Genomic DNA, 15,700 nt, shown 5'->3' on the forward strand with positions numbered 1-15,700 from the left:
TTGATCATGTCGTGTGATTTTACGCTATTTCAATTTATCTCGATCGGTTGACAGAACAAATAATTAACTAGATACTCTTGTCCATATGTTTTATGCCTTGTTATTGCAAGTTTTGGAATGCGATGCAGATTTACGCATTAAATAGCGGAGGCTGATTATATATATATATATATATATATATATATATATATATATATATATATAAATATATATATGTATGTATATGTATATATATATATATATATATTTAGTAGAAATGGTAATTAATAAAAACTGAAGAAAGTGCTCAATACTGTTGTAGAGCAAATATGCGTTTTATTTTTTATTACCGTATCTTCCTGTTAAGTTACATTACTGTTTCAGCTACCCGGCCGTTTTTTTTTTTTTTTTTTTTTTTTTTTTTTGCTGTCTGTAGCTTCTTCAGACTTTTACAGAAATGTCCATATATATATATACATATATATATATATGTATATATATATATATGTGTGTGTGTGTGTATTAAATTTTCGAAGGAAATTCATGGCCTGAAGACGTAATCTTCCAACGCGGGTGATTACAGAAACATGTATGCACATATGTAGCCATCAATGTTTGTATAAATAAATTTAATATACCTGCTCTGTTTATTTATTGAGCACTTTTTAGTAGACATATTTTGTTTCATTGGATGTATTTCTAGGAAACTAAACTGTACTGGTACTGGCTATATATATATATTGTTTGCAGAAAGGTTTAGATGGTACTAGTCATTGGTACCGTCGGGTTCAAACCCGATAATTAGGACCGTTCAAGATACCCATATCAAACTCTCTTTAACCAATACCCAGCCCTGAGTATTGGCTGAAGAGAGCTTGATATGTGTATCTTAATCGGTCCTAATTATCGGGTTTGAAATCGACGGTACCAATGACTTGTCCCATTTAATACTTTCTGTAAACAAAATATAAATACGTTCCTATTTTAGAATTTTCCTTATAATTGAGCACTCTGCTGGATTTCTTTTTAAAAAAAAAAGAGTAAATATATATAAACTTACATATATATGTGCGTGTGTGGGTGCGTGTGTATAATTGTTACAATAATAATTTTTCAATACCTACAGCCACTAATGTTTAATCCTGTCGGGAATTATCAGTGCAGGGTGACACGATTACTAACGGTCGGGAGATTCGAACCCGACCATGAAACCATTTCTGACTCAAGTTACAAACCGCCCGGCAAATCTTAATCGCGAGAAATATCGTTGACATTTTAACATTTATTTTTTTAAACTGGCGTGCGTGCCCGGCGTTGCCCAGGTGTTTGGAGATGTGTGTTGAGCAAAAAAAAAAAAAAAAAAAAAAAAAACCGTGCCGCGCAGGAGGAAAAGAACTTTTTTAAAAAATGACGTCTTTGCGATATTCAAAACGATACAGATCTCGTGAAAATCCGTCTCCTCCGTCGAAAGTTTTAGGCAGACATACATACATACTAGTGATGTGACGATTCCAATATTTTTCCCGATTCCGATAAAATTACCGAATCTGTACTAAATTCCCGATTCCGATACAATTACCGATTTTGATTCTTTATAAATCTCTAAATATTTAACTATAAAATTGTTATTTTGTCCCGATTACTGTAAAAACACATCTTAAATGTGCATGTATTTTCTCTATCGTAAAAACGTGTGGAGTAAGTGATCTAGTTTATTATTACTAAAAGCAGTGGAAGATTTTTTATAAAAACAAAATCAAATAAACAAAAGATAATTTAAGGAATCGGAAAATAGGCTCCAATTATTCCGATTCTGATACCGATTCCGATACCCTAAAAAGCTCCGATTTTTCCGATTCTCGATTCCGATTCCAGTTAATCGTCGCAACACTAATACATACATGATGATGATTGCAACGTCTTGTCAGACGAGTGCCACTCCCTCAGACATTTAAAATCCATGAACCCAAATGTCTGAGGGAGTATCTATACAAATATGATGTTACAGAGTCTTAACTTTGTACGACAGCTAAGTCTCTCTCTCGGTTAAAAATGTTGAGATCCAGCAACAAGCAAGAGCAAGATAGCCAGCAACAGATGTAACTGCAGACCAGCTTAATGCGGGTACTGGTCTTCCGCTTTAGGGTTTTTTAAATCAGAGATTTGTTTCTCCTAGAAAGGCTGCCTTCACCACGGCTTACGGGAGCCCTCTCTACCCCAATACACACACACACACACACACACACACACACACACACACACACACACACACACACACACGCACACACACACACACACAAATATACACGGTGCTAGTTGGCCGTTGACCCAGAAAAGGAGTTCATTCGCCCTTTGGAAGGTCTTGTTTTTAATCCTTCAGGGTGACTAGCCGCCCTCCTCACCAAACAAGTCTGGTGGGGGAACCAGTTTAGTCGCCGGTGACCCGACCATGAGGCAGGTAGTACTGGGTTACATGGTACCAGTAGCATATGACATGACCTGACACACAATACATACATACATACATACATACATACATACATACATACATTCATACATACATACATACATACATACATACATACATTCATACATACATACATACATACATACATACACTTAAACAGACAGGTGATATTTATATTATAGACTAGCCTGGTTGTTTGAAAGTGTGTGTTGAGCAAAAAAATAAATAAAATAAAACTGGTAGTAGGTAGGCAGGCTCGAACCCGTACCGTACATTTACTTTATTTAGTTTAACGCATTATCAAGTTTTTCAGTCACTTTAAGCACGAAACTACTTTTCTAAATAAATGTTTTCTTTTTAGAAAATCATTTATACTAGTTAACCCATGAATGGAAGGAATGACAGGGTTCATACCTTTCCTTATATTATTAGTAAAGCGGGAGGTGATGGAGGTTTAGTGGTTAACAGCGCGGACTGATGATAACCTGCGTGTTCCACGTTCAAATCCACAAAAATCCCGTAAGTATTCGATGTCCTTTTAGAAAGAATTTTTACTATAAAAATATCGAAGAAACTAATGCCAACAATAGTATTTTTGAGTACATTCGATATGAAACTTTCAGGGCATGAATGCTCTTTTATAAATATACTAGTGGGCTGCTCGGCGTTGCCCAGCCGTAACATACGCAACAATATTATACTTTAACTGCAAAGATAACCAAGCTTCGCGTGGGACTTTGCTATATGCTCGGGTGCCCGCTTCGCGGACACCCTTGCAGTAAGTGAATGTTGTAGGAGCAACTATTGCTTAAGGTGCTGAAGTGATTGAAACCCAACTGTGAACTTTAAAACATATAAGTTATATCAAAAGTAACACTATTACACATAAAAATTGAAACAATTCACAAAGAAGTTGGCCGCCGCCATGGTGGCGGCCTTCGGAATGGTGGCGAACCCTAACTTGATCCGCACCAACCCTAAGTGAGGAGTTTATGAAGTGCCACACCAAATATAACTTTAACCTTTGACCTTGACCTTGTGAAATAGTGTGCACCATCCCTAGGTCAGAGACCATCATCATGTCAGGTTTGGTCATGATTGGTCCAGTGGTGTGGGCTGTAGGATAGTATATAGACACAGGCTATGACCTTGACCTTTCACATTAACCTTGAAAAATGGTGTGCACCATCCCTAGATTGGGGAACCGTCATTGTGCCAAGTTTGGTCATGATAGGTTCAGTGGAGAGAGTTGTATACACAGACACAGACACACACACGGACGCTACTACTTTATATATAGAGATTAATGCAGATATCTTATTTATTATGAACAGATATACGGTAAGCATTAATCCTAATGCTGATGATGGTGATGGTGGTGGTGGTGTAGGTGATGATGATTAGGACTATGACAAGAGAATATTCTTTTCATTATTTTGACTCTCGAGTATATATCAGTTAATATCTTATATGTTTGTTTTTTTTTTTAAATAGAATGATGTGGTTCTTGATTAACTGTGTCTGTATCGGATTTATATTCGAGAGTCAAAACGATGATAAGAATTATCGGTACTCATGCACTTATTGATCCGTGCTTAAATAATAACGTTATTGTTAGAAAGCCATTCTTAACATGGGGACGGGGTGGTGTGTTGTGCACCTATTCTGTATTTTCACCTAACAATTTAATAAAAACAGATATCGTAAAACATTAATTAAACTTGAAAATACTTTAAAAAAAACCAGCGCGGATCAATAAGTGCACTAGTACCGAATTATCTCTTGTCATAGCCCTAATGATGATTAGTAAAGTTTGATAGTCGGATAACGATGTAGAAATCTACTAGCGATTAGGCGATTGGCCTATTAGGAAGTCCAATTATTTAATAAACCTTTTGTCATTAGCACGTTCCTTTCGTTCCTTAGTATTTAAAACGACACTTGTATTGGATACGGTCCCTTCAACACGCAATTTATGTAAGACATATGGGCCTTAAAGCAATTTTTAAAAACACCTCGTTTGGGGGGAAAAATCTCTGAGACATGTCAGTTGTGAAACAGTCCCTATAATACACCCTCTTTAAGTTGGTGCCTAAGACACACATTCCTTAAAAACGCCTCCAAGACAAGTCATTCTTGAAACGATCCGTAAGCCATGTCGTTCTTTTTGAAAGTCTTTCAAACAAATGACCCTTTTTTATTTACGATGTACTAATGCACGATATCCGTTCCAAAAGTAATGCCTCCTATATTTTATTCCGCCTGAATAAATCAAATGAGATTACAAATTGCATTGTTATGATGATTGAATTTAGGCATTCGTGAGCTGAAAGTTTCATTTCTCGGTTGCAGATATTGACGGTGTGAGACTAAAAAAGCAACCTATCATGGACGTGTGTCAAAAGCAGAGGTGTGTCATTGAATTCCAGACAAAAGTGTATTGGAAATGGTGGCGAGTACGCGGAAAAACAATTTCTTGAACACAAAATGGCGCTGGTTTCAATGGTACCACTCCCGCCGTCGTGGCCCGTCAACTTTTTAAGTTAATAAAACAGGAGGCTTTACTTTTGGAGTTACACTCGTATAGCAAAGCGGGATCCGGAAGCCATCTTTGATCGCTAGCAAAAGTGCATTGAGCATGGTGGCGACTATGTGAGAAAAACAATTTCTGGCGTTCAAAAGGTCGCTCGTTTTAATGGTACCACTCCCGTCTTCGCAGCTCTCCAACGTTTTGAGTTATATAAATAGGAGGCTTTACTTTTGGAACGACCTCCGTATTAACGATATTCTAATGTAATAATGATAAAAAAAAAACAAAAAAAAAACACAGGCCAACTAAATCACTCAAACTTCATAACATCTTCGATGGCGCAGTTTTATAGACAGCGCTTGTACGTGTGAAAATGAGGACTTAATAAGAAAACAAGTAAATAGCGATGTAAATAAACGATGACAGCTTTCTAAATATAATCATCGCATTTGCCGTGATGTCTCGAACAACTTCATTTTTTTTTTTTTTTCGTCTGCATTTTTTGTGATAAGTATTCATCGTATTCATATCGTTCTCTTTGGACTATTATCACCAACAATAATGATATTTATAGTAACACACCTGCTGAAACACAGCCTAAATATAAATATCAACGTTGATGATGATGATATATATATATATATATATATATATATATATATATATATATATATATATATATATATACAGTCATCCACATACTGTTTCGCTGGTTCACAGCTCATCAGTGCGGCTAGACAGGCAGCTACTTCAAGCCAGGGTCGAAACCCGACCGCCTGTACGACAGTCAACCATTACGCTAATCGGCGGTTGCTGTGCGAGTCGTGAGTTTAACGGTGTTTTGACATCGTCCGAACTACCTAAGCTCGATTTGTTTACACAAAGAGCATCGCTTTATACGCTAATGGTAATTCGTGTATCACTTCTCAATATGCTCAATTCAAGATAAGGAGCATTATAGTATATATATATATATATATATATATATATATATATATATATATATATATATAGAGAGAGAGAGAGAGAGAGAGAGAGAGAGAGAGAGAGAGAGAGAGAGAGATAGAGAGAGAGAGAGAGAGAGAGAGAGAGAGAAATAAAAATGAACAACCCGAGTTATATGTTCATCAACGTTTCGTTTTTATTTCGAGACTTCCTCTGAAAGTCTCGAACTAAAGACGAAACGTTGATGAACATATACCTTGGTTTGCTCATTTTTATTTCTCTACTTCGTCGAAATATTATTTCCATTATGCTCATCATATGTATATGCATGAAAGCCTGAAGTCCTACCTAACAAGTATTCCTGGTGAACCAAGCGCAAAAGATATCCAGCGAACTGCACTTAAAACTAAAAAGAGCTTTCGGTTGGTTTCAATAAAAAAGTAGGGCTATGTTGGCAGCTGGTTTGGATGCCCCATACGCAGCGTTACAATCTTCAAAGGAAGAAAATTAAAAAAAAAAGTATTGTTTTTAAAATAAAAAGGGAAATTATTCACACCTCGCATTTAAGTAAAAATGCACTTTCGTATAAATAAATGAATGTATTCAGAAAGTATTGCAAACAAATGAATACCCCCCCCTCTCTCTCTCTCTCTCTCTCTCTCTCTCTATATATATATATATATATATATATATATATATATATATATATATATTATTTACTACAGCCTTTTGGTCAAGATCAAAGTGTAGTATCTGTTCCGGCAGATACTGCACTTAAGATAATTTGTACCAGTCAATGGAGGGGAAACCCTCTATACTGGGACAATTATTATTTTTGGTAACCAGAGTGACCCCTTTTAGGGGAGCTGGTTTTTACCTCACATTAAAAACGGCCTTGTGCCTAAATTGCTCAGTGGGGGAGCAAATAAATACCATCTGTTCTTCAGATGCTGCACTGCTATTTCTTGTTCTCTTTCGGTGGAGGAGAAATCCTTCACGACTGAGACAATTTTTATTTTTGTACCTTTTCTCCACGTTAAAAAACGACCCTCGTGTCTAACTCTGTCCCGTGGGGAGGCATAGTAAATAGGTACAATAATTATTAAATACCTTTCGCGAATCATCAGTGCAGGGTGTTTACAATTAACGCCAGTCAAGAGATTCGAACCCCGGCAACAGAAGTCATGTCTGGCTTCATTAGCAATTCTTTTTAGTTTTTAAAAGATCAAAAAAAGAATTTTCTAAAAAGTTGTTTTAAATTCGTCGTTATGTTATAGAATGGATCAAGAGAGAGAGAGAGAGAGAGAGAGAGAGAGAGAGAGAGAGAGAGAGAGAGAGAGAGAGGGGGGGTGAGTGGTTGTGTAGACACGTTGATCGGAAGTCAAGATCAGCTGATCGGATTGCGTGTGAGTCATGTGATCAGGTTATTTGTTTTCATTTATTTTTTTACTTATTTTCTTTATAATGAGTGTGTGTGTGTTTTTTTTTAATGTTCAACTACAGTGGAATTTCTACGGGTTCTGCTGGTATGTATAAAAAATAAATTTAAATTAACTTAGACTTCCTATAAAGTTGATATAAATTTATAAGTTTTATTTATTTATTAATTTAATATAATTGAATTGATTTATTTATGAGTTCTATTACTCTAAGAAAAAATATTCGTTTTTGGTACATGTTAACATTATATATATATATATATATATATGGCGGATTAATTGTTGCTATTTCTTCTGATGAGTTAAGAGCATAATAAATTCACTGATTGATATAATTATTAAGTGAATGATTTTGCGCTACAAATCAGATACTGTCAAGAATTGTATAAGTCAACTGAATTAAAGGAATAAATTGTAAGATGATCAACATCATAAATTTTGGAATATAACTTTTTCTCATTTATTCTCTATATTGCTCTGTAATTACATTGATCTTCTTTAACAAGGATTGATATATATTATAAGAAAATATATTTCTACAGAAATATATATATATATATTAAAAAAATTATTTTACATATATATATATATATATATATATATATATATATATAATTGATATTATTTTGAATAAGCATCTATGTCGCTACACTTTCATGGGCATGTTACATTTAACTAGAGACCTCATCTAGAGATGCTGCTAATACCAATGTAGAGTTCGTAATTAAAATTGAAAAAAAAAAAAAAAAATTCACAGCAGTTCTTGATCAGAAGAATAATCACATGATATCCAAACATAAAATAAATTAACGGCATTTAAATGGGTGAAAATAAAAGGAGAAAGAAAAAGAAAAAAGAAAAAGAAAAAAAGAAAAATGAAAATGAAAAATAATAATGACTAGTTGGGGTACCCGTCGTTTCCCGGGTGTGTGTAAGTGGTGTAGTAAGGACCCCTAGGTTGGTGGTGATTAAAATAAAGTGGAAGTGGCGGGAGGGGGAGCTAAACAACAGTAAGCATTTTGGGTAGAAAGAGGTGTTATTAAAAAACGTGGTAGTAGGCAGGCAGACTCGAACTCGTCACGCGAAGGAGGAAAAAAAGAAAACGTTACGTCTTGGCCGATGCGTCCACGGCACATGTGGAAGTCGAAAGTGTTGAAATTAATCATGGTCAATCCAACAGAAACGATAACTTGCGAAAATGTCGACGGAAAAAACGACCCCTCCTTGTACAAAACTGCTGAGTTGACAGTGAAGGAATAAATCTTTTCCGACAAATTTTCGATATTTGTTGTCCGAAGGATCGAGCTTTAAAATGATACCAATGTCGTGAGGACCTGTTGCGTGTGTCGAAATTTTTTGCGGTACATATAAACACACACACACACACACACACACACATTTTGCCTTTTATATATTAGACTAGCGAGGGGTACCCGGCGTTGCCCGGGGTGTTTGGAGGTGTGTGTGGGGGGGGGGTTAAAAAAAGTAAGTATGAGGATCGAACCCGAACCCTTGAGGAAAAGTTGTAAATTAAAGTGTGAAAAAAAAAGAACGTACGACGTTAACCATTGCCCCACCGCGAGATGCTAACGGAAACATGTTTGAATTTATTTAATTATTTGGATTTGGCAGGTGCTCGTTTTAATGAGTTAATGAGGTCAGGTTTGACTGCGGGATGGTATTTACTGCTGAACGCTCCCCCCCCCCCCGGAAGATGTTATAGGAAAAAGACTAACCCACATGCGGCGAGCGACAAATATTGAATATTTATCTTCCCGAAATCGAGCAAATTAAATAGACAGGCGAGCTTCGTTGTTAACTGTGAGATATTACGATTTGTATGTGATATAAAAAGTTTTTAAAAGTTGTGAACCGACCGACCGCTTCTCTGAAAGAAGCTTTTTGTAGACACACAGAAAAAGCGAACACACATACATACATACATTTTCGCTTTTATATTTATAGACTAGCCTGGGTGCCTGGCGTTGCCCGGATGTTTGGAGATGTGTGTGGAAAAATAAACAGTGGTAGTAGTCAGGCAGGCTCGACCCCGTGACGTGAAGGCGGAAAAAAAGAAAGTGAAAGAAAATCTTACCGCTACTCCATGACGCGACCGGAAGTTCGGAACGTTGAAATTAGTCAATCCATCCGATACGATGACTTGCAAAAATGGCTCGCAAAAAAAAAAAAAATCGACTCCTCCTTGTAGAAAATTGCCTAGTTGAGGGTGAAGGAGGGTGTTTTTGGCCAATTTTTCGATATTTATCGTCCGAGACGCCGAGCTTCAAAATGCTATCGATCTCGGGAAAATCCGTAGCTTCTGTCGATAGTTTTAGGCAGACATACATACATACATACATACATACATACATACATGATGATGATCGCATTCATACATACATACATACATACATTTAAACAGACAGGTGAGATTTATATCATAGATAAGTCAATGTTTTTATTTTGTTGTTGTTGTTTTTTGTTTTATTGGTTTACAATCATGACTGTTGCGACATATAAATGCTTGCGTAAAACAAATTAAATGTATATCTTGCTCTTTATGTAAAAAGAAATAAAAATATATCTTGCCCTACTTCGGTATCGAGTACCTTTGTACGAACCTCGTTAAATTAATTGGTTGTTTCTCTTCTCAAAAATATTAACCTGAATTCTCTCCCCCCCTCTCTCTCTCTCTCTCTCTCTCTCTCTCTCTCTCTCTCTCTATATATATATATATATATATATATATATATATATATATATATATATATATATATATGCGAGCTGCTCATTCCCCTGTCACAGGTGAAAGTAAGCTTGTTTTTCCTTTTCTAGCACCGCCCTAGTCGGCGGCCTCAACTTCAAAGGGGCGAAAACAATCTCTGGCTCCCCTGGATATCTTCTTATTCCACTCCTAAAACTTCTGTTCGTTCACTACGACACTTTACCACCATCAATTATTACGCAGTTTGCTTTAAGGAAAGAAATGGAAAAAGGAAGGAAAGAAAGAAAGATGGCTGCTTGCATGAGTTACTGAGTTTCGAAATACTTTGGTGTTAGCTTTTCTTCTTTTTTATTTCTTTTTTGTTAGCTCGTTTTTATTTGTATGCACCCGGTCGTCAGATGAAGCAAGATTGCACGCATCCCGATCGGATATAAATATAATACCCGGGAATATTGTCTCATTGTCAAACAACATTTTCGGCGTCCATAAAAAGGGCCAGATGTTTTTCTCGTAAAGTTACGAGAATTGCTGTTAAATAAAGAGTTTGCATTCCTTCTGTGAGAGCACAAAATCAATACGATCCTTAGGCTCGGTGTCGGCAGAATGGGGCACATCATCCCCCATACTCAGAATCCATGCAATATAACCTCTCACTGAGTGATGCGGATATTGCCCATCTGTCTTTCTTCTTAACGATGTCCTCCGGATATTATTTCTTTCTCGAGTGGGCTGGTATATGCACGAAGAAGAACGATTACAATCATTGTCAATTAAGATATATTTCGTTTAGTATGTGAACATCCACTATAATCATCTTATATAATATATACAATAAAGTCGATCTTGTCCCCACTTACGTTCCCCCTAACGAGGGCAGGGCTAGACACACGATCGGTTTTTAATATGGAGAAGTCCAGTAACCTTTATAAAAAGAGACACTTTGGATTGTGAGAAAAATAAAATATTCTCAGTTTATAAGGATTTCTTTTCGCTGATTGCGTACAGAGAATATAGAACAGATACTACGTTTTACTGCCAGCTTTCTTCCTATAAAATCAATATTTGATTCTAAGTCGTCAGTTTTTTGTGCATAGTTGTAGCGCACGTTGTTTAGAACTATAAAAATAATTCGATGGAACTATAAAAAGTAATTTGATAGAACTATAACAAGTAATTTGATAGAACTATAAAAAATAATTCAGTAGAACTATAAAAAATAATTTGATAGAACTACAAACAGTAATTTGACAGAACTATAAAAATTAATTCGATAGAACTATAAAAAATAATTTGATAGAACTATAAAAAGTAATTTGATAGAACTATAAACAGTAATTTTATAGAACTATAAAAAGTAATTTTATAGAACTATAAAAATAATTCGATAGAACTATAAAAAATAATTTGATAGAACTATAAAAAGTAATTTATTAGAACTATAAAAAATAATTTGATAGAACTATAAAAAATAATTCGATAGAACTATAAAAAGTAATTTGATAGAACAATAAAAAATAATTTGATAGAACTATAAAAAATAATTTAATAGAACTATAAAAAATAATTTGATAGAACTATAAAAAGTAATTTGATAGAACAATAAAAAATAATTTGATAGAACTATAAAAAATAATTTAATAGAACTATAAAAAATAATTTGATAGAACTATAAAAAATAATTTGATAGAACTATAAAAAGTAATTTGATAGAACTATAAAAATAATTTGATAGAACTATAAAAAGTAATTCGATAGAACTATAAAAAATAATTTGATAGAACTATAAAAAATAATTTGATTGAACTATAAAAAGTAATTCGATAGAAATATAAAAAATAATTTGATAGAACTATAAAAAGTAATTTATTAGAACTATAAAAAGTAATTTGATAGAACTATAAAAAATAATTTGATAGAACTATAAAAAGTAATTCGATAGAACTATAAAAAATAATTTGATAGAACTATAAAAAGTAATTAGATAGAACTATAAAAAATAATTCGAGAGAACTATAAAAAATAATTCGATAGAACTATAAAAAATAATTTGATAGAACTATAAAAAATTATTTGATAGAACTATAAAAAATAATTTAATAGAACTATAAAAAATAATTTGATAGAACTATAAAAAGTAATTTGATAGAACTATAAAAAATAATTTGATAGAAATATAAAAAATTATTTGATAGAACTATAAAAAATTATTTGATAGAACTATAAAAAATTATTTGATAGAACTATAAAAAGTAATTTAATAGAACTATAAAAAATAATTCGAGAGAACTATAAAAAGTAATTTGATAGAAATATAAAAAATAATTCGGAATCATTAGCAAAAATTAAAACTCTGTATTTATGAACATAGAGTTACTTTCTCTTGTTTGAAAAATGTTTTGAATAAATAAAAACGGCATAGTTTTCAAGTAGGAAAACGAAACAAAAAGCAAGTACAAACACTAATGGACAACACCGAATAGATACAGTTAGTTAACAATAAGTTGCTTCTCCCTGGCATATAAGCACCCCTGTTAGGCGGAGCCTTGCAACACTTCCTTCTCTTCTCTTACCATAGCACCCCATACACGACGTTCCTCTTAGATTACAAGCCAGTCCTTATTCCATCTTTTGGGTGGTAGATTTTGCAGAGGCTTTCCTAGATGGTAGGAGGTAATTTCAATAAGTTTTCAGACTTTTTTTCCTATGGGTACTTTTTATTGATAGTACACATATCTACATCGTATATAGATAGTATACAGTTTTAATCCGGGCACCGACTATATGTTATTTTTCCTTTGAATTGTGAACAAAACAATACTTCGTACATGCATATTTATAAGTTGCCTTTCCAGATCATTTATTAAAGAGGGTTTATTTTACCATATACAATCTTTAAGAAAACTACTTACGCCTGAAAGTATCCTTTACCTCTATAAGGCAACCATTCGCCCATGTATAGAATATTGTTGTCATATTTGGGCTGGTGCATCTGCTACTTGTCTCTCACTTCTTGGCAGGGTTCAAAAGAGAGTCGCCAACCTGATAAGTCTCGAACTGTCATCTAGGCCTCAGCCTCTGTCCCATCGACGAAATGTTGCATCCCTCTGCCAGTTCTACAAGTATTTTAATGTTGAATGCTCCGACGAATTACAAGCACTTGTACCCCCGACAAACAGCAAAATCTCACCCTTTCTCAACAGATATCCCTAGGTGTAAGAAGGCCTTCTACTCCAAAACTTTCTTCCCCAGAACTGCTAGACTTTGGAACTCCCGGGATTCTGCTTTCCCAACGGTACTGGCATGCAGAAGTTCAAGTGTAATGTGAACAGACCTTGCTACTGATCTCCTTTCATAATATCCATGAAACTTATGTCCCCCATAGTAACCCCCCTCCCTACTTCAAAGTGGCACTGTGCCTTGTTTGGGGTGAAAATTGAATAAAAAAAACTTCCTCAATCTATTGTTACAGAATTATTTTTTTTGGAGGATTTGAATTTCTTAAATGTCTAATGCAATTTCAGCTTCTACTTTTTGATATTTTGATATTTAATTTGATCACATGTCGAGGAGTTATCGCCAGATTAAAATAAATATTTAGTGGTTAAGGTAGTTTGATTGAAACATTAAGCATGTAGATAAAGATAGTTTATAGATGCCAATTATATGTAGAGGAGTAACGGATACACACGAACTGAACCAAATTAAGATACATACCGGTGAAATGATCTATGCAGATTCAACCTTTTTATTAAATCTCTCTCTCTCTCTCTCTCTCTCTCTCTCTCTCTCTCTCTTTCTTTCTCTCTCTCTATGTATATATATATATATATATATATATATATATATATATATATATATATATATAAAATGGGTTAAGAAATTCCAACGAAAGAAAGATGTATATTTAAATAAGGGAGTAGTCACCAACAATGTGTATTTTTTAACATTATTTTATTATTCCGTGTCTTGGTTTTTCATTGAGAATTATGTTTGGATCATTGTAATAATGTTTTTAAGTCATTGAAATCGTTTTTACGCGCGTTTCAGACGTTCTGTGAAGCGTCCTCGTCAGAAATTATTTTCAAATGTGTTGGAGATGTAAAAATGGCAATTTTCGTAGTTCATTTGAAGTGTTTCCAAGGGGTGGAGGCTTGTAAGTGTTTATTATTCATTGGCATGCTCAATTTTTATTGCTCTTTTATTGGGCTTGTCGAGGCCGCCGACCTGGCTGTAGTCACTCTCTCTTTCTGCTAGTGTTTTTTCTTTTCCTTTAGGGTGGGGTAGGGTGTGTGTGTGTGTGTGTGTGCGTGTGTGTGTGTGTGTGTGTGTGTGCGCGTGTGTGTGCGTGTGTGTGCGTGTGTTTGCGTGTGTGCGTGTGTGTGTTTGCTTTTATTGGTTTGAGAATGTGTATACTGTTTTATAGTATTATGAGGTTATTTGCTTCCTAGGAAGGTGACTGTGATCCGAGGTCGTTACTAATGTGTATGTGTGAAGAGGGGGGACCAGCTCTTCTGAAATAAGGTAAGGGTGCTTTCATTCTATTTTGATATTTATTTTTTGGATTCTTGGATTTTAGTATTGTGATTTTTCGTTTTAGTCTTTTCGGGTATTCCTTATATTATGTTTGTTTAGAAAGAGGGGTGTATTTAAAATATGTATAGGGGATTTTTTAATGTTTCTATTTATTTATTTGTCTCCCCATGTGGGTATGGCTAGACCCAGGATCGGTTCCAAGTATGGGGAAGATTTTGTTCCCCAGAGGGGGGGCAATTGGAGGGGGTATGGGTATGGGAGGGGGATGATAGAAGGGATGATAGTTGTTTCAGTCATGAGGGGGTTCTCCTCCACTGACTGAGGAGGGAGCGAGGTCTTGTAACAGATATTATACTATGGTTCTAGGTGTTTCCTAGTGTTGTTGGTTTCGAGGTTAAGTAGGGTTGGTATTGTTCAGTGTGTTGTATTAGAGATAGGGGTGTTATGTCTGTGTGTGGTTGTATGCGCGCACGTGTGTGTGTTTTAATGTGTCGGTTCTGATTTATGTGTGGGTGTGTATATGTGTATGTGTATGGATGTGCATGCGAGTGTACCTTGCATTTCATGTTTTTGTGTGATGATATTAGGCTCTGTTCAGTTCAGGAGTGAATCTGGTGATGAAGTTTTTTTCCTGTGTAAGTAAATAAAAATAATTGTCTGTTTGGAAGATTGGCATTATTTTGAAGCTGTTTCCACTGCATGTGTGTACGTGTTTTGAAACATAGAGGTGTCTGTTATCTGCAATTTTGATGTTGCCCTTATGTAAGGCCACTCTATTGTTGAAATTTTTGGTGGCGCCTATGTAGGATTTGTTGCATGCTGTGCATTTTAGTGCATATACTACATTTCTGGAGGTGCAATTTAGATCCTTTTTTATTTTGAATGCTTGTGCTGGGTTTTTGAATGTGTATGTGTTACCTTCTATTATTATGTCACATACTCCACATCGCGGTTTGTTGCATTTTGTAACCCCTTTTGTAGTATGTGGGACGAGTTTTGAGGAAGTTAGGATGTGTTTTAAGTTTTTGGGTTGGCGTTTGCTTTTTATTATTTTTGTTGTTTTAAGTATGTTGTTTAGTTTG

The 15,700-nt window shown here is 34.8% G+C and overlaps 1 protein-coding gene and 1 long non-coding RNA gene across 4 annotated transcripts in view; one reads left to right on the top strand and one right to left on the bottom strand.

Moving 5' to 3' along the window:
- Positions 1–9,730, bottom strand: part of LOC145279995 (uncharacterized) — a 166,308-nt gene extending 156,578 nt beyond the window's left edge. The window contains exon 1 of the long non-coding RNA XR_013868519.1: positions 9,456–9,730. This is a non-coding gene — a long non-coding RNA (uncharacterized LOC145279995). The remainder of the gene's footprint in view (positions 1–9,455) is intronic.
- LOC145279992 (neo-calmodulin-like) overlaps positions 1–15,700 on the top strand; it is a 500,860-nt gene that overhangs the window by 174,770 nt on the left and 310,390 nt on the right. The window lies entirely within an intron of this gene.

This window comes from Euprymna scolopes, chromosome 7 (assembly GCF_053919585.1).
Source record: "Euprymna scolopes isolate OS-2025 chromosome 7, ASM5391958v1, whole genome shotgun sequence".
NCBI classification, from domain to species: Eukaryota; Metazoa; Mollusca; class Cephalopoda; order Sepiida; family Sepiolidae; genus Euprymna; species Euprymna scolopes.